This window comes from Lissotriton vulgaris, chromosome 4_1 (genome assembly GCF_964263255.1).
Source record: "Lissotriton vulgaris chromosome 4_1, aLisVul1.2, whole genome shotgun sequence".
NCBI lineage: Eukaryota > Metazoa > Chordata > Amphibia > Caudata > Salamandridae > Lissotriton > Lissotriton vulgaris.
The window spans coordinates 1,362,010,840-1,362,036,791 of record NC_141691.1 but is presented as its reverse complement, the minus strand read 5'-3'; the positions used below and the strand labels follow the sequence as shown (position 1 = coordinate 1,362,036,791).

General features: G+C 49.1%; 1 protein-coding gene across 1 annotated transcript in view; it reads left to right on the top strand.

Annotated features, from left to right (window-relative positions):
- SMCHD1 (structural maintenance of chromosomes flexible hinge domain containing 1) overlaps positions 1–25,952 on the top strand; it is a 2,274,803-nt gene that overhangs the window by 861,050 nt on the left and 1,387,801 nt on the right. The gene's annotated exons all lie outside the window — the stretch shown is intronic.

The following is a 25,952-nucleotide window of genomic DNA, read 5'->3' as shown; positions in this document are numbered from 1 at the left end:
CTGCACATATGTATGCTCTGGTGTGTTATGCACACAAGTTTAATAACTTATTGCACTTAACTATATTGTTTGTATATTTCTTTTGCCTGTTCTTAAGTGACTGAAAAAAGTGTTTTCCAGTGGCAATTTAGCCTGAATGTGCTAAATACCAAAATGATAATTCATTTATTTAGAGGTTTCACAATTATTTACTTGCTGTTCAGTGTTTCTCCTATCGAGGAAAGCTTTATTTGCAGAGTACAACCCTTGTGCTAATAATAAAGCTTCAGGATGCTAGAGTTTGTCCAGGTGACACAAGATGGGAAGAACCAGAAATTAACATTGAAAGACATCGTAACTTGAAATGTACACTGTGTTGATGTAGTTTTAAATTCCCTTACATTTCACAGTGAGAATGCAGCCTCCTGCCTACCAGATTCTGCAACTGTCGGATTTAGTTCATTTCTCCTTCCCCACAGCTGATTTCTTTAAGTTGGAGGGATTCAAGCAGGATATGCTGTCCATGTTCCGCATAATCGGACACTGATGCTTGCACGGTCACCTGTATTTCTACCATTATTCCAGGAACAGGCTCTCTGGGCCCTTTTATTTAGGTACCCTTCTTATTCGAGCCATGACTTAAATCATTTATTTTAAGACCACCTACTTTTGCAGCACCCCATGCTTAGCTCATACTGCTCTTCAGCACGAAATCTTTATCTATGAGACTATTTTGGGAGGGCCCTGCTGGATCAATTTTAGTCCATTTATTTTGCATTCTACATCAATGTTGGTGCCAAAAATAACTTTTAAAGGTGGCTATCACTACAGGAACCATTTTCTTCAAGCAGACAATGAAGAAGATGAGTCTTTAACCTATATTTCTTTCTACTTTTTCCTCTGTGAATAGATTTCTAAGAGGTATTTTCATCTAACTGCTCTGCGCTCTGATCTGGGTACTTACATAGAGCTCCATAATTCTGCTGGCCTAGATACTAGATGATTATCCCCCTCCATCGACCTTTTTCCTCATGACATCACATCTATCTACTTGGTGTTCATAAGTTGTAATGTTGATGTTGAGATTACTGGCTCATATGAAATTGATTAATCTCCACCTTACTTGATTAGAATATCCTCTATGGAAAAAATGTTTATCTACTCCTGCAAAGAATAAGAAAGTAGTGAGCAAAGTGTTATACCCTACTTACTAGTATAACATGTACTCTATCCCTGCTACCTCTAGCTGCTCAGCCAGAGTGTGAGTTGGTCTTAGAATGTTGGTGTGCCTGTGATGCGCGGAATGCCTGGGTGTCTGAGTGGGATGAAAGTTGACAGTTAGAGATGGGCTGAGCAGCTAGGCAGGCTGCTCCTGGTGGGGCTGGTACCACACTAGGCTGGCTGGAGTCAAGATAGATGTAACCTGATCTAAAGACTTAATAAAGACGACTTAAATATACATCCTGGCTCCTGGTGTCTTTCTACATAGGACACAACACAAAGCCTGTATTGTTTCCAGTTATGCATGCTTTTTTAATGGCCATGTGTCCGTAGAGCCCTAGGGTTCGTGCTACATTGGAGAAGAAATTGCTTTCTTCAGGAGTAGCTCACTCATAGAGTTAATGCTGCATGTTGCGTAGCTACTGCCTTGGTCCGATAATGTCTTATGGTAGGTAGTTAAAAGTGCAAGCAAATAGATGGCAAATTACTGGTGGAATGTCGCTTAACTAAAACCTGTACCTATACAGTGGCTCAGTATCTAGATCGTGGACTCCTCCACTGCTCTAGGCAGCCAGGCACGGTTGCACTGTTCAAGATTTGACATTGACATAGAATAGCTAGATGCATGACTGTTCAAAAAGTTCAGAACAGGTATCACTACAGCATGGTCCTGGCCCTCTATTTGTTCTGAGCATATTCACCTACATTGTATGGTCCTTTCATCATTCTGCTTCTCTAGGGTGAAGTTTCAGCCTAAAATGTTTGGAGTAGTCCTCTTTATTATAGATTGTTTATTGGCGGGGTCTCCAACCTTGTCTGTAGTGAAAGCTCCTTCTGAACAGTGAAAATCATTGTGAGCTACTGAAGACTAAACAACGTGCGCATTGTTACCAGACACCCTGACACCAAGCTTCATTGACTGTAACCCTAATGCCCATAGAGCCAGATACTATGGTTTGAACAAAATACGTCGATTAAGGGCACTATGACAGGGCTGCTATGTGTGTCAGTGAGAGCATGGTCTTTGGGGATGAATGAACATGTGTGCGTATGATTGAGATATATTTGTATGGGTAACTGAGGGCCTGTGTTGTATGTACTTGCAGCACAGAACATACCTTTCACCACATATAAAACAAACATACAATCATTTTTTTTATGGGAGAAATTTAAAGTGCAGAAAAATATTCTACAACAATGTTCTTAATATGGAACATTTTTCTGCACTTCATATTTTTCTCATTTAAAAAAAAAATGGCAGTATTTTTCAGTTATACTTATGGTATAGTGTCATCTGGCCACTGGGAGTAAGGGGCCTACTGTTTGTAAATGTGACACTTTGAAATGGGAGAAAATTAAAATGAAGATTTAAGTTAATCATTAAGGTAACTTTTCATTTGAATTTTTACCATTTAAAAGCATTCTGAAACACAATTGTTTTCACAGCTCCAATATAGTGTTGTCAAGGACTTTTACTTAAGAGTTCAATGCCTAAGTGAGTCAGTTGGTCACCGCTGTAACCCAGCAGGGTCATGAATCTGACCGAACACTGCTCATTATCAGGCCCTGCTATCTGCAGCCTGATGATAATAATGTAAAAAACAGCATTATCTTGATTTTGGAAGGATTTTGTGCTTATTTAAAAGTTAGCTCAAGGCTGTGAGCTTCTCTGAATGTGTCTGGGAGCTACTGGTAGCTTGTGATCGACTGGTTGGAGACACCTGGTCTATTGTCTCTCATTTTCAAGAGACTCATGTCCTGCTTTTTCACAATATTTATAATGGCCTCCTCTCTTATCTGGGGTTAACCGTGTTAGGACATGTTGTTGGAGGAGATGCTTATCTTTTTAGTCTCATATGAAGGTGATGTTTTACCCTGGGCCTTCATTAAATCTCTTTCACTCTATTCACCATTTTCTGATAGAGACTTCTAGCCACAGATGCCTCACCTTTAGAATAACCCACCCCCATAGCGTCAGACTGGATCCAGAAGCTTTTCAGCACTACCAATGCTCGCCAGTAGGTGGCACCATGCGGCTCAACACTGATGCTGTTCCTCCCCCGAAATGATGTGTAGGGCCTTATATAGGTTCCACTCCCCCGCTGACGTCAGTTCTGTACTTTCTGCACCACCAGACACAGATCCGGAGCTCTTTCTCCTTTATGAGACACTTATCTTGGTTTTCTCCTAAAAAGAATCACTGGAAATCAAAGTGGACTCTGCCTCCTCTTGGCATTTGCCTGAGCAGGCACAGGGTTTGCATCATGTCTCTATCTTGCTCCCGGACTTGACCAACTTCAGAGCCGATCCAACAACTGGTTTCAGCACAACTAGGGTTTCTGGGTCCATCCTTTACCTCACAACAAATTGAAGAGATTTGCGTAGCCATGCTCAGCTCTTCGGATCTTTGTCGGCTCCCTTTGGCGTGGCTTTGGTCCTCATAAATCTGATTGGTATTCCATCTTGAATACTGTTGGCAGGTTTGTTCTTGGTGCCAGTTCGACCCTCTGAGCCTGTCGCAATGCCGCTGGCTCCAGTACGAACTCTGCCACCATAGTCCATGTCGTTCCGTGGGACTTAACACTGGTACCAAATTCATAGACGGCTGCAAAGAGATCCCCTTAGTACAGTCAGACTATGAGTCGGCGCTGGTCTTACCTCGACCAAAGATGCTCCTGGCCACATTTGATGAGCTGCTCTCCCCATTTGATCAGTTGTCTCTACAAGAGAGACAACACACCATACACTCACTTTTCTGTACTGACTCGGAAAATGATTATGATGCAGGTGATGCATTTTCTCAGCCCTATCAACACAACAATTGGTATGATGACTTGCAGGAAATGGGCTTTCTCTTACACCCTGGACCAGCCATAGAGGAATCCACTTCCTACACCATGGTGATGCGTAGGGTGGCCAAAGTCCTTGACCTCCAGCACCCAACCTTGGTGGTCAAGACTACCATATTGACAGAAGTTTTTCATAGGAGCACACATCTTCTCAGCCCGTTTACCATTTAACGAGGCACTAACAGCTACCTTATTGGGAATTTGGGCCAAACCTTGCTCCAGCCCTTTAGTTACCAGACAAATTGCAGTACTCCATTGCCCTGCCACGGGTGACTCTGCGTTCCTCTCTCAGCATCCTTCCCCCCAGAAGTTTAGTGGTGCAAGTGTACATGAGCAGGTTCAACCCCAACACTTTTCCTACTACTTACCCTGGTAGGGTGTCAAAATGGATTTAGAAGCAAGATTTTTCTTTCACCAGGCTAGCTGTCAGATCAGCAAATGCCAGCTGCCTCCTGGGACGCTATTTCTATACCCTTTGGGAATTGGTGGCTCAAGTCCTCCCTGCTTTCCCTGAGGATATCTGGCCTGCCATTGCTCATGCTATCCAGGATGGTTGTGATGCGGCCAAGTTCATGATTTGTTGTGGCTTGGATACCACAGATTCTATTGTGCAAGTTATTGTGCACCCGTGTTGCCATTTGCTGCCATGAGTGGCTGCAATCACCTGAGTTGTAAGGGAATGTCCAGTCCTCCCTTATGGTAATACACTTGCACGGGACTACCTGTTTTGGAACAAGGCTGATTCCGCTTTAAGGAGAACAGAGCTACGGCATGCTCTCATGGCTTATCTACCCGCCTTGCTAACCACACCAGTCTTACCGCTTCTTTTGCAGATTTGGTGTAACTGTCCCTTACTGCCAGCCTTTCCTATCTCCGCAAGAAACTCACCAGTTTCACAGTCAAGGCTGTAGCGCCCACTGCCCAGATCCACTGTTGCCCCCTAATAAATTATCCTCCTCCATCCCTGGACCCCCACCTGTAAAACCCAGGCCATGTGCAAACAAATTGCTGAGCTCGCCCTACATCTCCATCAGTCTGCGGTTGGTGTAGACCCATGTGGTGCAGCTGGGAAGGTGTCTTGTAAAATCTATGCAGATATTTAAAATGAATCAACCCCAATTTATAATTGGGAGATAGCATCCTTAGTTGGCCACAGCAAAATTTCCATTGTTTTTCTGCGAGTGGTGGATTTAATTTGGTGTTCCAGACCAGTAAAGGTTTGGGCTCTCCTTACTGGACATGAAGTTTGCATGGAGCTATATAGATTAGTGATGAGTTTACGTGGTGACTGACTACTTAGTATTTGCTCCAGGGCCTGCAGCGTGGATGGCGGAGTGGGGAAAGTGGCGTGAAGTTGGCGGCAGGTTGCTTTTATACAATAATACAGAAACACTTGAAAGAAGGTGGGTGCTGCAGCCTGTTCTCCAACAGGGGGCGGGTGGAAGGTGTCAGGTGTCAGCTGGGTATAGGTCTGCATATGTGTTTATGCCTAGCTTGTTAGCCAGAGTAATATTCCCTTTGTCCTCCAAAACCGGCAGCTGGGGGTTATCTGCCAGCGAGATCGAGGGAGCATACAGAACATCCAAGTTGGCCCTCTTCCGTAGGCGACTCCAGCTCCATCTCATTCAACTGTGTCTATTTCGTCCTGGGTTCTTTTGTACAGCTGGAAAAGCGCAACCGAGAGCGGGATCGGTGCAGCTCTATCTTCCTTGACTGCTGAAAGGGTGTGGGATGAACCCAATGGTGTAGAAATTGTGTCTGCGCAAAGTATGCATATAGCTGGATGTCTGGCACGCACAATCCACCATGAGCTAAGTGAGGAGTCAGGAACTCCCATGACACCCTGGCTTGTTTACTAGCTCACACCATATCATCAAAGAACACATTGTCTTGAAAAAAGCCTTGTGAGGGGGAGGGGACGATTTATAAACAAATATAAAATTTTTGGGAGGACAATAATTTTGGCAATAGCTATACGCCCTGCCAGGGAGAGCGGTAGTCTGGACCAGATCTTTATTTTACTCTCTAGCCAAGTCACTGCCTTACCATAATTCATGTCCCCAGAGTTCTTGTATATTCTGGCAGAGCCAGATTACTAAATAACGTACCGGGTCACCCGCCCATTGAGGAGGAAAGTCTAAATGATTAGGCAGGGTGCATGTTGTTAATGGGAACAGAACAGATTTTGCAAAATGTATCTGTATGCCAGATAGCCCACCAAATCTTAGGATCTCACGCAGCACTGGATTTAGATTGACTGCAGGGTTATTAATGTATAGGTTGATGTCTACCGCATATAGCGAGACAATAATGCCGCTTGTAGTAAATCCAAGACCCCTTGCCGCATGGCGTTGACGGAGCGCTGTGGCAAGTGTCTCCATGACAATGACAAAGAGCGAAGGGAACAGGGGACATCGTTGCCACATGCCCTGGGTGATAGATAGTGGGGGGGAGACCAGACCATTTAAACGAAGCCGTGTGGTGGGTGAGGAATAGAGTAATTTTATCTGACTTTGGCCCCTACCCAACCACAGCAGATCAAGAGAGAGTCTAAATATAACTGAAATTCCTCAGGCGCCGCATGTGATGAGGAAGTGTGGAATAGTGTTTTGTGAATTGTTTCAAAATTCCCTACGGACCCCTGACCAATAAACAGTTATCGTCTAGGATTTCAGAGATGAACAATTCAGTGTTGGGTGTGGGTAGGGTATTAGCCAAAGGTCTGCCGGGCCTGTTTTCCTCACCGTATATACAATCCTTCAGCACATTTCCCTAAGAATTTCACCTCCCTGTCAGCTTCTTCTTCGTACTCTGATATTTTGATACTTATGTCGCCCAGTTTTTGTGTCTCAGCTACTGTAATATTGTGACTTGAGATCTTTGATGCTTGTTTTCAGTGTACTCAATGTTTGTCTAATGGACCTTAGTACCCTTGCTTGCCTCGAGATGCATTGCCCCCAGATCACAGCTTTAAATGCTTCCCATAATATGGCCTGCGTTTGTACGGAACCCGCATTGGTGGGAAAATAATCTGTGATATCGCCCTTGATCTCTTCACTAAATAGTGTCTGTAAAAACATGGGGTGGTAGTCTCCAGCAGGACGACTTCGGCAGGCCATCTGGTATAGACCATTTCAAAATGACCGGTGCGTGGTCTGACAGTATTTTGGGTAGATGTTTTATAGTTGTGGTCCAGGCTGCTGCATCTGGGAAGATCAGCAAAAAGTGGAATCGCAAACAAGAGTTATACTGAGCAGTGATGCAAGTTCCTTCAAATAGCGAAGGGTGTCTTGGTCTCTATATGTCTAGCAACCCTCCATCTGCAATAATGTCATTGATGGCAGCGCTGGACCTTGGATGTAACCCACGGGACCCTCCCTTCCTGTCTTTGGCATCGGTCCTTGGCATCGTCCACCAGAGCATTAAAGTCGCCTCCTCATATTATTGTATCATATCCTATTGTTTGCACTTTGATCCAGATATCGCTGAAGAATTCCGGCTTGTCCACATTTGGACCATAGATCACCACCAGGGTGAATTGTACTGACCCTAATTTCCCTTCCAGGATCACATAGCGTCCTTCAGGGTCAACATGCAATCTGGTCATCTTCCAGTCCAGGCCCCGCCTAAGCAGTATGGATACCCCTCTAGCATAGTTAGAGTATATGGAGGAGTAGCTAGTAGGAGGAGTAGCTAGCCCCCAGCGTCTATTGCGTAGCTTGGTGTGTGAAGAACTGTTCAAAAGCAGATATCAATGTTGTACCTGGCTAGATATGATTGGACAAGACAGGATTTACGAAAGTTGTTTAACCCCCTGATGTTCCAAGTGAGGAGATTATAAACTGTCATCTTTTGTTGACTTTAGTTCCTTTGTATTAGAAAAGTTGCAACGTCTTGCTATTTCTTTAAGGATATACAGGGTATTGGTGCTTGCAGCCTGCAAGTTTGTGACGAAACCAAGAAACATAGAAAAGGATGTGCCTGTAATGCAGTTTGTTGCTCCTTATGCTTGGATAACATACAATAGAACTGTCCTGACAAACCCATTGAGCATCCCTGCCCCTCCACCAACCCACTTCAACCACCCAATTAGGTTGAGTGTAAGTTCCCAACCCTGCAAGCAAACTGCGTATTGAGTCCCGGACTCTTGCCAATGGACTAATGTCTGGAGTTCTCCTTGGGGGCATGGTTTAACCGGCGTACAACCCTACCAAGAGGCAGGGTAACCGCCCTAACATGTGGGAGCCTCTGAATCGCACAATGAAGGTGTTTAGGTAGAGGCGAAACCAGCTTGCAATATCTGCATTACACTGAACACTTAGTGCAGCATCTGACTTTACAGTTAGTGTATAACAATACCTGGCAGTGTTTTGCACCACATATCAGTCATTATCACGGAGTCTCGCTTCTTGGGAGTCTTTAGATGGCGATTTTGCTGGTTTCTTTGAGTTGTAAATGTGTTTAGCGAATTTCATTGCAGATTTGGCATCTGTGAAGTGATGAGCAGACTCCTCGTGGCTAATCTTTAATTTGGCTGGGTAAAGCAGCGCATATGGTATTTCTGCCTGTCGTAGTAAATTTTTGACTTTCACAAATTTATGCCTGGCTGCCTGCACAACTGAAGTGAAGTCCGGGTATATGAAAATTTTATTACCTTTGTGGTTGATATTTCCTTTTTCTCTTGCCAACCTAAGGATAGTCTCTCTGTCACGGTAATTCAATACACGTGGAAGTATTGGTCTTGGCGAGGATCCCACTGGAGGTTTGGGACCCAGTGTGCGGGGGGCTCTTTCTACGATAAAGAGTGTTGATAGTTCTGGGTCAAATAGTTTGTGAATTAGTTCTTCCACAAATTATTCCATCTTCGTGATTGCTGTTGTTTCTGGGATGCCCGTAATGCGTAGATAGTTAAGACGCGAGCGGGCCTCCAAATCCTCCTTTTTAGCCTTGATGATGTTAAGCACTCTGTCCATATTGAGCAGTTGTTTGTTGGTTTCTATCTGGAATTCATGCTTCTCAGTGGTGTGGTTATCTAGTAGATCCAGACTTTCTACATGTGCGTCTACCTTCTTCTTTACCTGGTCCAGTCTTGTGTTGAGCATGTCCAGTTTGTTACCAATGGTCTTTAAACTGGATTTCATGTTGCGCCCAAGGTACGGAGGTCATCACCACGGCCCTCAGCACCTTCTTTTACACTTGATTCGTTATCAGTGTCCGCTTCATCATCTTTGTGCCGGGTGAGTCTTTTATGCTCAAAGTTGAGTTTAGCTTGTTTCGTATCATGTTTCCCCATGATATCTCAATCAGACTCACAGAGGTCCTGCAGACATAGCTGGGCGCATCCAGGTTTTAATCCGAATCAGAACTTGATCCTGTGTTGGTATAACACTCAATGTTTACACCGAAGCACAGTAGGGTAACCAGACAGTCGGCAGGGGCCCAAGGGTGCACTAGGGTGTGTGAGGGTAATTAAAAACAAAAAGTGTTTTTTCCCCAAACATACGGTTGTGACTAGTACAACCCTTCATTAGAGAGGGTCTGGTCTTTCTCTGGTTTTTTTCACTGCACGAAGGTACAGGTGACATACCATCTATTCTGACCACTGGTTAGTTTATTGGAGTATTTTTTGTGTTATATAATCTATTAGGAGGATATACTCCGATTTGCATCCTCTTCAACCCTCCAGACACTGGGAATGATCCTGGTGAGTCCACGTGTTAACATGCACACCTCTGGCGCCAGCTAAAATGGGCTGATCGTGCAGGGTTTGTTCTCTAATAGCATTTCACCCAACCTCTCTTTTGCAGGTGAGGTATGTGTGACTGTCCAAGTTGCCCCCAAGTTACACAGAGTGCGACTCAGCATGGGCCAGCGTCCCCTCAGGTCCGCGTTACAATGGAGATGTAACATAGCGGCCAGGCAGACATGCAGTGTTTCCCTGGTTGCCCTCTGGAATCGCAGCGTCTTATCGCAGGTGTTCTTACCGCAGTGTTGAAATGTCCTACTAAGGGGCCTCCTGCAGTCCCATCCGTCAACGCAATTGCCGTCGTTGAAGCTGGCGTTGTTCTGCGCGGCAATGGGACACGGACCTCCAAGAGTATTGTTTAGGGTGTGGCTATCGTTCTGGACTTCTCCGCCTCACACGCAGCCCAGGAACGGGCTTTGTCAATGTACAAGAACTCGGTATGCAGCCAGGGGTGGATTGGTACGGCGGGCACTCGGGCATGGGCCGAAGGGCCGGTGTCTCAGTGCCCTCTGTGGGCCGTTTTTTTCCCCCCTTCACCAGTCCACAGAGAGCACTGACAGGGAGAGGAAAGCAGCTTCACTCTGCGGCTGGCAGTTCAGTGATGATCAGCTGTGGCCTCTCCTTGACCCCCTGCCAAGCAATCATGCTGATGGTGAACTGGGGAGGGGTGATTGTGTGCCAGAATCGGCCTCCCAGGGGGCCAGGTGTTGCTCAGGCCTATGAGCCATGTTCACCTCGGCCACCCAGGGGCCCACACAGCCCAGAAAGTGCTTGCATTTGTCCTCGCCCACAGCCCTTCTCATTCAGGGCATACTGGGCGAGGAAGAATGGGTCTCACTGCGGGGGCCAGGTGATGTGGGGAACCCGCACCATCTTCACCTTAGCCAGCCCCCCCCCACTTCCATGGATGGCCCAGAAGCTGTGTTTTTGCTTGAACCCCTCTCCTGCCACGACATTGCCCTGAGACAGTAAAGGGCTGGGGAGGGCTGAGTAATTTACAAATAGCTGGGGCCTCACTGTTTTCAGGTGCTCCTGCGCTGGAGGGCTGGGGAATAATTTTTTAATAGAAAGGGGCCTTGCTGTTTTCAGGTGCTCCTTCGCTGGAGGGCTGGGGAATAATTTTTCTATAGAAAGGGGCCTCGCCGTTTTCAGGTGCTCCTGCGCTGTAGGGCTCGGGAATCATTTTTTTATTAGAAAAGGGCCTCGCTGTTTTCAGGTGCTCCTGCTCTGTTTTCAGGTGCTCCTGCGCTAGAGGGCTGGGGATTCATTTTTTTAAAGAAAGGGGCCTCGCTGTTTTCAGGTGCTCCTGCGCTGGAGGGCTGGGGCATAATTTTTTAAGAGAAAGATGCCTCTCTGTTTTCAGATGCTCCTGCACTGGAGGGATGGGGAATCATTTTTTAAGTGAAAGGTGCCTCGCTGTTTCAGATGCTCCTGCACTGAAGTGCTGGGGAATAATTTTTTTTGCGCTGGAGGGCTGGGGAATAGTTGGGGCCTCTGTTTTCAGATGCTCCTGTCCTGGAGGGCTGGGGAATAATTTTTTATAGAAAGGGGCCTCGCTGTTTTCAGGTGCTCTGCGCTGGAGGGCTGGGGAATAATGTTATAATAGAAAGGGGCCTCGCTGTTTTCAGATGCTTCTGCGCTGGAGGGCTGGGAATAATTTGGTAATAGAAAGGGACATGGCTGATTTTTAGGTGCTCAGCTTGTAGGACATTGTCACCTTGGCCCTGTGTCCTTCCCAAGAACAATATCTCCCCACTTATATTCCTTGTGTGTTTCATGAAAGGGCACGGCCGTGAATGTGTGCCACGCCCCGCAAATGTGGGCCACTTTTTTCGTGAGTGCCCGGGCCAAATTGTGATCCCAATCCAACCCTGTATGCAGCCCTTGGAGTCATCTCACATGCAGGCCCCTACTCATTGGGTCAGGAGCAGCCCACTCTTATGGTACTTGCTTTGGTACTCTGCAGTGTCTCCGTCCAATCTTCAAGTTCTTCGATGCGGAGACTAGACAGATTATTGTTCAAGCCCTGGTTCTTACCAGACTGGACTATGCTAGTTCCGTGTTTTTGGGCCTAAACCAGGCTGAGTTGTCTCGCCTTCAGAGGGTTCAGAATGCGGCGGCTAGAATGCTTGTTGGCCTTCCAAAGTTTGTCTCGGCACGTCGGACCATTCAGGATCTTCATTGGCTGCCGGTGGGGCAGAGAATTAAGTTTAAAGCTCTTTGCTTAACCTTTAAAATTCTCAAAACAGCCTCCCCTCCTATCCTTGCACAGACCATCCAGCACTATGTCCCTGCCAGAGCTCTTCGCTCTGCCGGATCCAATCTGGCTATGGTGCCACGTTTTAAAAAATCTAGGATGGGCGGCCGCTCTTTTTCAGTGATGGCAGCATCCCTTTGGAACTCTCTGCCTGCTCCATTGCGCTCCATTCCTGAGTTTCTTCCTTTCAGGAAGGCACTTAAAACTTTCCTTTTTGCCACAATTTAGGCCTTCTCTTTCCCCACTGTTTATCCTCTCCTTTTTTTTTTTTGTCGTGTTGTGTTATTATTCTCCAAGCGCCGGGACGCCACTTTGCTGCGGCATCCGTGCGCTATACAAAAACCATATAACATAACATAACATGGCTCCAGCGCCCAAACCAGCCGAGGGAGGCGAAGTCACACTCCTCGCACACCGGTACTTTTGATCGCTCACCTCCGGATCTCACTCGCCGTCTCTCGTTCCCTGAGCAGTGCTGCAGTCTGGTCGGGCTCTCCTCCCAGGCTCGGTTGGGCCCAGTCTCCCACGCAGAGGGATCGTCGCTGTTCGCCGCAGCCTCAGGAAGAAAGGTTCGCAGCAGTTGCACTGTCAAACTCACGCAATTCACAGACTTGTTTAACGTGAGGTTTTCATTTTTGATAGAACCTTCTACAGCACGGTGACTCGGCTGCATTTTGAAGTTGCATAGTTTCTTATGCTGCCACACGTTGGAGGCTGATAAAGATTACACTAAAATAACAGGTGTTCACTCGTGAACTTGTCTGGTCTAGAGAAATCGACCTATATTTATGTGATTTGATTTGAAGACTATCAAGCTGCGAGTTATAGGAGTTGTATAGACCACAAATGGTATTAAGAAAGCCTAGGTCGTACTGACCGGGTTTGGTTGCTATATTGTTAGAGCACCATATGTCACATCAATAATAAAGACGTTATACACAACAAACATTGGTCAATCTTTCTTTATGGATAATATTGATTTAAATAATGTTCTACCATCGCTGATAACAACTATATAATGCAAAGGGGAGCTAATGCTCAACACTCAAAAATACATCAGGAAGCAACTCTGCAGGGATAAAGCAGTGAACAGTCTCTGCTGCGGGCATGAATCTCCGTACCATTTGTTGCTGCGTACTCCTCGGTGGTAAACACAGGCCTCGCGGCCAGGCCCACAGCGTCGCAGCCGGAAACTTCCAAATATTCCAGTTTTGGAGGTTCTCATGCATATATTTTGGCAGCAAATAATGCCTGACGCCTCTACCCTCCAATTGCTTGTATTCACAGGTGATGATTACGATCGCTCTTGAGACAGGATAATGCAGTGGCCGGTGGAGCCTTCCCCATGAGCGGCCATTTCGCTGCTCGGCAAGCCACGACCCCCCCCCCCATGATATGCGCTATTTGAAAAGTTTAAAAAATGTGTTTCCTCCCTTTCCCACTGTCATGACACAGAGGGATCTTAACTTGGTCCTTTTGTTTGTAATGTGCACTGCCTTCAAACCACTTAACATCTGTCCCGGTCCCGGATGTAGGAAGGTGGATACCTGACTACGGTTACCCCAAATTTTCTTGCCTTGTGTTTAGCTGGTTTTCGACTTAGTTGGCCTGGGATCCTGCTAATCAGGGCATCTTTCTCCAGGTCTCCATAGGATCCAACGACGAAACCCGACACATCTTCACACCTATGCACCCGCCGTCCGTGGGTGAGGTAACGCGAGTACTTCGGTGCTCCCAAGGGTATTGACTATCCAAGTGTCTAGGTTTTTAGTTGTTTCCTCCTAGCTCAACCGGAAGTGTCCTAAATCCTTCTATATCTAACTTCTAAGTTCCCATTGACTTTGCATTGACTCTCGCGTGTGTGTAAAGACACTGCACGCGCCGCCTGTGGGCCTCCTCCTCCTTCTAAACTAAGGTTCAGATAGTGTAGCCCCAGCGATTCCCTAGACCCTAGGCCTTTCCTTTTCTCGTGACGTGGTACTTATACCACTTTCTTAATATATGGTTTGCTTTGCCCCTAGGGCCTAACCGTAAATTGTGCCACTTAAAGTATTCTAACTAAGTATCTTATGTGCTTTGGCCTCTGATCTCGTAAAGAGTTCAGAGGAGTGTGTTAGTAAATAAATACATATATATTTTATATATTTCCTGTGTGGTGTACTTTCATTTGATATTCAAGGGATTACATATGGTAAAACAGCTGGCTTTACACGCCCTCAAGAATCTTTTAGCCTAAGACTGTTCTGTCCACGCTACCACTAGGAAATCTGGTCTATAAGGTTGACTTACAACCATCACCATAAGGGTTGTTTGGACTGGTGCAAGGTGAACATCATATACCAGGCCAACTTCTCACATTGGTGTGCAGCGGTTGGGATTAGAGCTTGCTGTTGTTGTACCACTTGTAATCTTGAGATATCATTTGAAAGATCACATATGTACCTGTAGGTGCACATTAAAACAAGTTTTAGTATACTTAAGTTCTACTGAACTTAGCTGTTGTAGAGCCTGGGCCTAGCACACCCTGACTACAACTCCTAGAAAGTTTCTGTAGGAAAACAAATAGTGTAGGCAGGTGCAACACCACACCTCACTAAAAACCATGTCTCAGACAGTGAACCCCAGTGGTTCTCTGGCTGCAGCGGTAGATACCTTGCGGACTGCTTAGAGATATGAAGCCTTAGCCTTCCAAGAATTGAGACAACTGTGTACTTCTAGAAGGCTAAAACAGGGTTCCAACCCTAACCTCAGATTCCTGGTTGAGCTCTTAGAAGAGTATGATGCTCAACAGACACCCAAGACAGGTGATTCAGGTAGTGCAGATGAAGTCCTTCCCTCCTCAGATGATAATGCTGATACTATTGTACCAGAGGAGGAAGAAGAGGGGGTGGAAGAGGAAGATTCTGATCTTGCGGTAAACAGTCAGGTCCCAGTCAGAAGACTTAGCCAGGCTAACCTAAGCATACATGGGAGTCGGTAATGGCAGCCCCAATACAGACCCCCCAGTGGGCTTTACCAGAGGCAGAGGGGAGAAAGATCCCACTCAGGGGAATCTCTCCAATCTCATGCTTCAAATGGCTCTCATGGCCCTGCTCAGAGAGGGATGACCTCCGCTCAGAGAAGAGAACATGAGGCCAAAATGAGAGAGGCTGCTCTGAGGATTGAGAGGCAAGAACTTGAAGTTGCCTTGGCTAAAGAGAAGCTTGCTCGTGCTAGAGAGCACAGAGAGAGTGGGTTAGAACCCACTGGTGGCAGCAATACCCCTAAGGATAAAGATAGGTCCTATGGGAATAGAAACCTAAGCAAGATTGTGCCCCCCTACAAAGACGGGGATGACATCCACAAATGGATAACAGCTTTGGAGAGAGCCTGCAAAGTGCAGCAGGTACCCCAAAGTCAGTGGGCAGCATTCTTATGGCTCTCCTTTTCAGAAAAAAGTAGAGACAAGCTCCTCAGAGTTAGTGATGAGGATGCTAACAACTACTCTGTCCTGAAGAGTGCTCTGATTGATGGGGTTGGCTTAACCACTGAGCAATATAGGTTGTTGTTCAGTGATACCCAGAAGACACAGACTCAGGACTGGACAGATTTTGTAGATTGTGCTACTAAGGCTCCGGAGGGCTGGTTATTGGGCAGCAAAGTGCATGACAATACAGGATTGTATAATTTGATTATGAGGGAGCAGATCCTTAGTAATTGTCAAAACCAGCTTCTACACCAGCACCTGGTGGACTCTGATCTGACCTCTCCACAAGAATTGGGTAAGAAGGCAGACAAATGGGTCAGAACCAGGATTAGGCCTAGAAATCAGGGTGGTGACCACAAGAAAGATTCTACCAAGCCTCAAGAGAAAGGTGGGGATAAATATAAGAACAAATCCACTACAGGGCCCCAAAAATCCTCTGAGGGGGGTGGGTCCCAAAATACTTCCCCTACAGTTAAGAACCCTTACTGCCATGTGTGTAAGGTACCAGGCCACTGGAAAACTGACAGCAGTTGCCCAAAGGCCCACAATAAGGAAAATATTCCTCCAAGTAATACTCCAACACCTCCTGTTACTACTAGTAGTAAACCCCCAGGTGGTGGGAGTGCCCCCAAGAATTTGGCTGGGTTTACTTGGGGAACTCAGGTGGACTCTGGCCTAACCAGTTCCCCTACCACAGCTACTCTTGTCTGTGAAAATGGCATGGGGTTTGCCAACTTCACTGCTTGTCCCAACACTTTGGGCAAATACAGACAGGAGCCCCACATCAATGGTCAGAAAGTTGAAGCCTATAGAGACGCAGGGGCTAGCATCACTATGGTGACTGACAGTCTAGTCCCCTCAGGACAACTTTTACCTGGGTTCACCTATCAGGTGACCAACCTTGATGGAGTGCAGAAAGATCGTCCCATGGCAGTAGTACATCTCATCTGGGGAGGTGTCACTGGCCCAAAGAGAGTGGCAGTGTCTACAAACTTGCCTGTAGATTGTCTACTGGTAAATGATCTAGAGATCTCAGCCTGTGCTGAGGTAGAACAAGAAACCCATTCCAAAATGGTAGGCCTTCCAGAAAAGGTTAGTAGGGCCGTGATGGTCACAGTCCAAACTCAAACAGATTTTAGTGTTGTGAAGCCTGAAACTATGGATCACTCCACTCAGACAGAGAGCATTGGGGAGGAAGAACAGTCTCCCTCCCAACAGACATTAGGTGAGAGTCAGCCTCCTCAAGGAACTGACCCTACCCTTTGTGAAGAAACTGCCCCAGAGGTAGCCAGGCCTGGCCTAACAGAGCCTCTGAGGTCAGTGGACCCTTCCAATGTGGGACCCAGTCTGGAGCAGGTAACCTGCGCTTCTCTACCCTGCCTCAGTCAGCCCAGGGCTTCAGAGGTCAGGGAGGCCAGTGGCCCCCTGTCCTCATGAACCGCCCCATCAGCAGATTAGGGGCACCAAAGCTAGCAGCCCTAGCAAAGTGAAATTTTCAAAAACTCCTGAGGGATCTCCCTTACACTTCGTTAGGAGCCTCCACCAGATGGATTCTGTTGGGCACAGCCAAACCTGGGACCTAAGGCCCCCCAACCTGACCTGTCCCTCCAGTAAGCCAACAAAAGGGACCCAGCTTCCAGCTGTAGGTAGCCAGATGTTGACCCTGAGAACACAGTGCAACTCAGTCAAGGAAAGAAAGGCACACATGGTGGAAGATGATTGGAGGAAGCTGAGCCCTAAATTAGAGGAGCCTCACTTCAGTACTCCGTCTCAACACCAGCCTTTTACTTTGCCAAAACACACCACAGGTAGAGATTCCCTATGGTGGAGACCCTATGATACCCTTAGGGTAAGGGATTGCTTAGTGGACCATGAGACAGGCGGTAACCATGCTAGTGCATGTACTTCCTTATATGGCCACTTAGGCAATATAGGCTTACCTGGTCAAGGATAGCCTTATCTCCTTTCGTTTGGGAGGGGGGGTTGTGTAGGAAGGTGGATACCTGACTATGGTTATCCCAGATTTTTTGCCTTGTGTTTAGCTGGTTTTGGACTTAGTTGGCCTGGGATCCTCTAATTAGGGCCCCAGGCTATCTGCTCTCACTGTAAAATGGACTCCATGTACTCTAGGTACATCTCCAATTGGATATTGGGTCACCTTATGAGCCCCTGTATAGTGTACTATAAGTACCCAGGGCATAGGTGCATCTAAGGCCTACCAGGAGTTGCAGCATGTATTATGCCACCCCTGGCTGGCCACCCAAATAGACACAACTGGCTGATCACTCAGCTGGGGCAAGGTCGTGTAATCGCCCCTTGCTTAGGTATAGTATTTCTATACCTATTTATATATAGACACATAGTAACCTGTGAGTCACTCCTATGGCAGGCCTTAACAATCCTGGAGGCAGAGTGCTTGGTTATGTATGTGATGGTGCTCTAGCATGAGCTGAGCCTGTCTGCAGCTTTCGGAACTATGTCCTTATAGCTGTTCTATGATATTGCCATACCATATACTCTTAAGTGCATTATAATCCTTGCGGTTAAATGCTAACTTTGGCTTTATCCAAACATGTCGTGTAAGATGTCATACGCTTTGGAATACTACCCCCTCGCCAATTCTGGCGACGGGGGTAGCATTCCACTCTTCTAGAGTGAGAAGACATGTTACTTCCACTAATCCCGGTTAAAGTTAACCAGAGCCTCAGCATCACAAAATGGATGCTGCTGCCACAGACACAAGTCTGACCTCCTGCTGCTGGGAGTCCTTCCAGTCACGGAGGTTTGGACAATAGGTTTCCTGCCTGGGGAGGTGCGAGCATAGGTGGCTCCTCCCCTGGACTACAGTGCGCATGGGCATCCTCTCCATCCTTAGATTGTTTTTTTCTGCCATTGGGTTCGGATGTACTTTCCTTTACTCGAAGTTTGGAATCAAAACTACACTTTCTAAAGGCCAAAAGGCCTTCGGTATCGTCGGTATTGTCTCGAATCGGTGCCGACAGCTTCTTTACAAACTTTAATCACCTTGGGACGTCGAATCGGGCCGCGGGCCTTCTCGGCGCCACGAGACCAGTCGTCGATTGAACGGAGCCCATTTAAAAGATGTCCTCTTTGTAACTCTAAATACCCACTTATTGATAAACACCCAGTTTGTAACAAGTGTTTATCTCCTGAACATAATGAATCCGACTGCCTAGCCTGTGCCCAATTTCGATCCAAGAAGACACTTTGGACTCGACAGGGCGCTAGACTCATCATGCAGAAACAAGCACCAGAGCCAGATAATATCTTCGGCGACGAAGAAGATGTTGTCGAGGACGAAGAACTGTCGGATCAAGCATCGGCGCATGACTGCGACTACTACATCGAAGACGAAGAAGACATCGTCGAGGTAGGGGACGACGAACAAGGGATGGGAGCCGTAGAGGACGACTCCAGTGATGAACCAGGCCCAACCGTGAGTACGGGGGCCTATACCTTTACCTCCATGGTTCCACATGCTCAGGTCGAGGCTTTGCCACAAGGCCTTAGCCAAGATCTCAAAAGATATTCTATATCCCTGCAATACAGCCCGGGTAAGAATATTCACAAATAGCCATCGGATCAACGTACTCCGAGATTGGTGATATCGAAACCAAAAATGGTGGAACACAAAACGAAACCGAAACTGATCGACTACACGGTCTTCGGACCACACGACGTCGATCCATCGGAGTCGACACCAAAGAAACTCTTCGACAATACAGTCTTCGGGCTGAACTATATCGATCCATCGGCGTCGAATACAAGGGTCGTCGAGCCAAAAACCAGCGGCCCTGTATCGACTCCAAAACAAAAGGGCGTCGAACCGAAAACATCGGCGTCGACGGCCGACAACACAAAAAAGAGACTTGACCCAAAGAAGGTTGTCGACCCCAAACTAAAAGGCGACAAACCATTTGCTCCGACAAAGAAAACAATGGAGCCCAAGAAAATGGACCCAAAAAAGGCCATCGAACCAACACCAAAGGGCATCGATCCGAAGCCATCGGTTCCGAAATCGACACAAGGCCATAATCGAACCAAAGAAAACGGTTGACACAGGAAAAACTTTGGCCTACAAAGACACAAGCACTACAGAAACAAACTGTAGCACCACAAAAAAACATCGGACCGATTAAGTTTGGTCTCCCACCTTCCTCAAAAACAAAGGCGGGCAACCCAAAAAGCGGAATAGAAACAAAACAAACGAAGCAAAAGACATTGGCTAAAACAACCACAACTGCTGAACAGGAAGTCCTACATCCAGACCCTGAATCAGTTGAACAGTCAAAACTTTACATTGACCCAAACTCTGGGAAAGTCACTCTCTACAAGAGGAAAATCAGACCAGAGACTGCGAAAGAGACTTACACTATACCACTCAAAAAGAAAAGGGACTGTTCTACTTCACCTGTTCTATTTGAGACTATTCAGCCAACTAGGCCTAACCAATACTCATATACACCCACACACTCAGATGAAGAGGTGGATGAGGAATATGGTCAGGTTTACAGCTACCCGGTAGACACTGACCAAGACAGTCACACTCAACCATGGGCTGACCCAGTACATCCTGGTGACTCTCAGCCCATTCCTGATACACCTGCATACCCTGCTAGGCCTTCTCCTACAGAGGACACAGCTGCTTTTAATTCATTAATAGAAAGGGCAGCCCTCCATCACAATGTGGACATGCATGCAGACCCTGTGGAGGAAGATCTCCTCTTTGACACTTTGCCACATCAGAAAGAACGCTTAAAACACTACCTATGTTGAAAGGGGTACTTAAACATGCAGGAGACATATTTAAAGATACCACTAGGGCAAAGGTCATTAACCCAAGAATAGAGAGGAAATACAGGCCAGCGCCAGTAGACCCTACATATATTAAGGGACAACTGCCTTTAGATTCTTTAGTGGTGGCAAATGCACGTAAACATGCAAACTCTCAAACTACTGGGGAAGCTCCACCTCCCGACAAAGAATCAAAAATCTTTGAGGCTTCGGGAAAAAGGGTAGCCGCACAGGCGGCTAACATATGGAGAATATCTAACACACAAGCCCTGTTAGCTAGGTATGACAGGGCACACTATGATACCTTAGAAACACTTCTCCAGCATTTACCTGATACTTACAAAGAACAGGCTGAACAATTAGTACAGGAGGGAAAGCTAATCTCTAACGCCTCCATTAAATGTGCCTTAGATGTAGCAGATACAGCTGCCAGGTTTATTAACACCAGTGTTATGATCAGGAGACATGCGTGGCTACGCATTTCTGGTTTTAAAAACGAAGTCCAGTCCACTTTGTTAAACCAGCCAGTCAACCCTGACTACTTATTTGGTCCAGGAGCAGATACTGGACAAAATGAAAAAAGACACAGACAGCTAAGTCTATGGGAGCCCTACAGTCACAGCAACATAGGGGCTCCTTTCGTCGCTCAAGTTACGGGGGGCTGCAAGAGGCAACTCATCACAGCAGACCACAAGCTACAAGGGAAACGCACAAACCACTTACAATAAGAACAATAAAGGTGGATACGGAGGCAATAACAACAAAGGCAGAGGACGAGGGAACAACACCACCAGATCCTCTACCAATACTAAGCAGTGACTCCTTAGTGCTACCCCTAGACCATATAACACCGGTCGGGGGACGATTACAACAATTCCTACCAGTCTGGGAAAACATCACTACAGACAGGTGGGTAAGGCAAATTATCCAAATGGCTATTGCCTAGAGCTAACCTCCACACTTCCCAACATACCTCCAAAAAACCGTCCTATGTCTGTAGAACACCTCAACTTATTGCAGCAAGAAGTCATAAGCATGCTGCAAAAAGGGGCCATAGAACTACTACCATTAGAACAACAAGATACAGGAGTATATTCACTATACTTCCTCATCCCCAAAAAGGACGGGTCTCTCAGACCAATATTGGACCTCAGACCCCTAAATCATTACATCTTATCAGAACATTTTCATATGCTCACTCTACAACAGGTGTTACCACTGTTGCAGCAAGGAGACTTCCTCGCAACATTAGATCTCAAAGACGCATATTTCCATATCCCGATACATCCAGCTCACAGGAAGTCTCTCAGGTTCACGCTATTAAATCAACATTACCAGTTCAAAGTCCTTCCATTTGGGGTAACAACAGCTCCAAGGGTGTTCACAAAATGCCTAGCGACATTGGCTGCACATTTAAGAAGACAACATATTCACGTCTACCCGTTCCTAGACATCTGAAAGAAACACGTTAGTGTTAGATTCCTTACCTTAGAATATCCCCAGGCGTCAGTCTGGATCCGGAAACTTTTGCGTAGCAGTACCCCTGCGCGTCGGTAGGCGTCGTCTGCAGGCGTCCCCTGCGGCTCCGCGTCCGTCGTCGGCGTCGTGCGCCGTGATGACGTCGCTGGAGTACATAGACGCCGCCTCCGCGCGCTGACGTCAGTTCTTCTTTTTTCCGCGCCAGTGGACGCAGATCTGAAGAGCAGTACTCCGGTCTTTGACCAAGTTTTTTCGATTGTCTTTTTCTACTATTGTGCCTGATAGGATGCCAGGATTTAAGAATTGCGATGGCTGTGAGCGCACGATGTCGGTCACAGACCATCACCGCCTCTGCCTCCGGTGTCTGGGCCCCGACCACGACGTGGAATCCTGCGTCGACTGCCGGGCCCTTACCAACAAGGCTAGACGGGAGCGGTCCCGCAAGCTGCTGGAGCTCCGGGTGTCGGCCCCACGTCGGGACCGGGAGCGGTCCCGGTCCGGCCGGAGGTCGAGAGAGCGTTCGAGGGAGCGGTCGCGGAGCCGCGCCGGGCGCTCCGGAAGTCGACGCCACTCGTCATCCTCGTCAGGTAAGAAACACAAGAAGTCGGGGCGTCGTCATCGTACCCCCGACTCCCCCCGACGCTCGCGCGATGCGGCCGGGGGCTCGGGTGACCCCATCCCCGCGGCTCCGCGAGAGTCGCCGGCGCGGCCTGCCTCATACCCTCCGGTCCCTGGGCATGGCGCGACGCCTGAGGAGATCGAGGCGTTCCTCATGGCCATGAGGGCGCTCGCTTCTCCGACGGGGCCTACGGCGCCTTCGGGCCCAGTGCTACCGTCTGGGGGCCCTGGCGGTTCGGGTGTCCCTGCCTCGGCGCCGCCGACGGCTCCGACCCCGGCGCCGCAGGGGCCTTCGGGATCGGCGCCGGCTGGTCTTCCGGCCTCCCCGGCGCCGTTGCCATCGGGGTTACCCCCGACGCCGCCCCCGCGCGGCGCCGGTTCTCCGCTGCCGGTTCCGGCCGGCGGTGGGGTTCCGGCGCCGGCTCCGGGCGGCGCCGTCCCCTTACCTTCTCCGACGCCGGACGCGGCGCCGGACGGGCGTCGATCGACGCCGGTCCCGGCGCCGATGGGGCCCATGAACCCCGAGGAGCCGGTCTTCATCATTGACTCCGAATACGGAGAGGATGAGGAGTACGGTGAAGGTTGGGAGGGGTCCGAGGACCCTCTGGCTCGCGAGTGCCAGTATGACCCGGACTGGACAGGTGACTTGGGGGATGCCAGTGGTTTGGACGACTCCCCTAACCCTGGTTTGATCTCTCCTCCAACCGTGGCATCGGTGGAGGGAGCTGCCTATTCTGTGGTGCTGATGAGGGCTGCCAAGGCCTTAAACCTTGAGCTCCCCGTCGCGGCCGTGAGGCCTAACATCCTCACCGAGGTCTTCAAACCGCAGTCATGCCCTTTGGAGCCTCTGCTGCCGTTTAATGAAGCCTTGTCTGACGTTCTGTTGGGCACGTGGTCCAGGCCCGCTTCAGGTGCGCCTGTTGATCGGAACGTGGCCAGGCGCCACCGTCCTTGTCCGGACGACCCCAAGTACCTGTCTACCCACCCCACTCCTGAGAGTCTGGTGATCCAGGCCTCGACCTCCCAGTCCGCATTCCCGTCGGCCCCGCCCGACCGGGAATCCAAGAGGTATGACCAGTTTGGCAAAAAGGTCTTCTCGTCCATTAGTTTGGGCCTGCGGTCTTGCAACACCGCCTGCCTCTTGGGCCGCTACACCCACTCTGTGTGGGATACGGTCGCGGAGCTGCTGCCAGAATGCCCCATGGAGGTGCGGGCAAAGCTCGGTCAAGCTGTAGCTGAGGGCCGGGATGCAGCGAAATATTCCATTCGGTGTGGTCTTGATACGACCGACTCGCTGGGCAGGGCTATGTCTACGACGGTGGCGATTCGTCGTCACGCCTGGCTGAGATCCGCCAATTTTTCGGCTGATGTCCAAAATACACTGATGGACATGCCGTTTGATGGCTGTCACCTGTTCGGTGACAAAGCGGACCACGCGCTGGAACGCTTCAAGGACTCCAGGGTCACGGCCAAGTCCTTGGGTCTCTCGACCCAGCGTCAGCAACCGGGTTCGTTTCGTCCCTTTCGTGGCCAAGGAAGGGGCGCCCCCACACGTGCTGCCAGCCACGCGCCGCAACAATCCTTCCAACGCGGTGGCGGCCGTGGAAACCGCCGTGGTGGCGGTCGGGGACAACGGCGGGGTCAGACCACACCTTCCCCCGCAGCATCTACCCCAAAATCCTCCTAGTCCGTGCTTTCGGCCCCATGTGACGCCAGTGGGTGGCAGGGTTCGCCATCACCACGCTCACTGGCGCACGATCACTTCGGACAGGTGGGTGCTGCAAATTGTCCGAAGGGGCTACTCCCTCCCCTTCGAGACCTCTCCTCCAGCCATGCCACCGCAGAACCACCGTGTGTCGGGGGACCACTTGACACTTCTGCAGGGGGAAGTTACGGCCCTCTTGGCCAAGGGGGCCATCGAGCGCGTTCCTGGGCCAGAAGTAGGGCGTGGTTGTTATTCCCACTACTTTCTGGTGCCCAAGAAGGACAAGGGGGGCCTACGTCCTATCTTGGATCTAAGGAACGTCAACGGCTTCCTCCGGAAGGAGAAGTTCAAGATGTTGACGTTAGCTCAGGTCTTGGCTGCTCTAGACCCGCAAGACTGGATGGTAGCGTTGGACTTGCAGGACGCCTATTTTCACATCCCCGTCCTGCCGGCCCACCGGCGTTACCTGCGGTTCACGGTAGGCCAGGAGCACTTTCAGTTTATCGTGCTCCCCTTCGGCCTTACCAGCGCCCCACGGGTGTTCACAAAGGTGATGGCGGTGGTCGCAGCCCATCTGCGCAGGTTGGGGGTTTCAGTCTTCCCCTACCTAGACGACTGGTTGTTGAAGGCGGGCTCGCCCCAGACAGTCGTCCACCACCTTCAGATGACGGCAGACCTCTTGCACGACCTGGGGTTCTCCATCAACGTGCCGAAATCACACCTGTGTCCCTCTCAAAAGCTCCTTTTCATCGGAGCGGTTCTGGACTCGGCGCAGTTTCGGGTTTATCCTCCGGAACGGCGGGTTCGGGATATTCAGGCTTTGATTCCCATCTTTCAGCCGCTATCCCGAGTCTCGGTCAGGTTGACGCTGCGGCTGCTGGGACTGATGGCTTCCTGCATCCTTCTGGTGCATCACGCCAGGTGGCGGATGCGGGCTCTGCAGTGGGACCTGAAGTTTCAGTGGGCCCAGCATCGGGGCAACTTGTCCGACCACGTCTTGATCTCGGAGGGCACTGCGAGACAACTGCAGTGGTGGCTTCCGGACCGCGATTGGGTCAGGGGCAAGTCCCTCTCCCTTCCCCAACCGGAGCACGTTGTCGTGACGGACGCGTCCCTCCAGGGCTGGGGTGGCCACTTGGGAGAGGCAGAGATCAGAGGCATCTGGTCTCCGGCGGAGTCCCGGCTCCATATCAATCTGTTGGAGCTGCGGGCGATTCGTCTGGCACTGAAGGCATTCCTCCCCTTTGTCAACGGGAGTGTAGTGCAGGTGTTCACCGACAACACCACCGCCATGTGGTACTGCAACAAACAGGGCGGAGTGGGGTCGTGGACCCTTTGCCAGGAGGCTCTGCGCCTCTGGCAATGGCTGGAACGTCAGGGCGTGACTCTGACGGTTCAACACCTGGCGGGTTCTCTGAACGCCAGGGCGGACGAACTCAGCCGTCGGTGCTCGATGGATCACGAATGGCGTCTGAACTCGGACGTGGCGCAAGGCATCTTTCTGCAATGGGGAGAGCCTTGGTTAGATCTATTCGCCACAGAAGAGAACGCGCAATGTCATCAGTTCTGCGCGTTGGAGTTTCCAAGACGGCACTCGCACGGCGACGCCTTTCGGCGCGAGTGGAGTTGCGGTCTGTTATACGCCTTTCCGCCTATACCACTTCTGCCCAGAGTGCTGAAGAAGATCAGGCGCGACCGGGCCCAAGTTATCCTTGTGGCTCCGGACTGGGCTCGAAGGTACTGGTATCCCGAGCTACTCAGCATGTCAGTCGGTCCCCCGATCCGCCTGCCCCTTCAGGAGGACCTTCTGTCGCAGC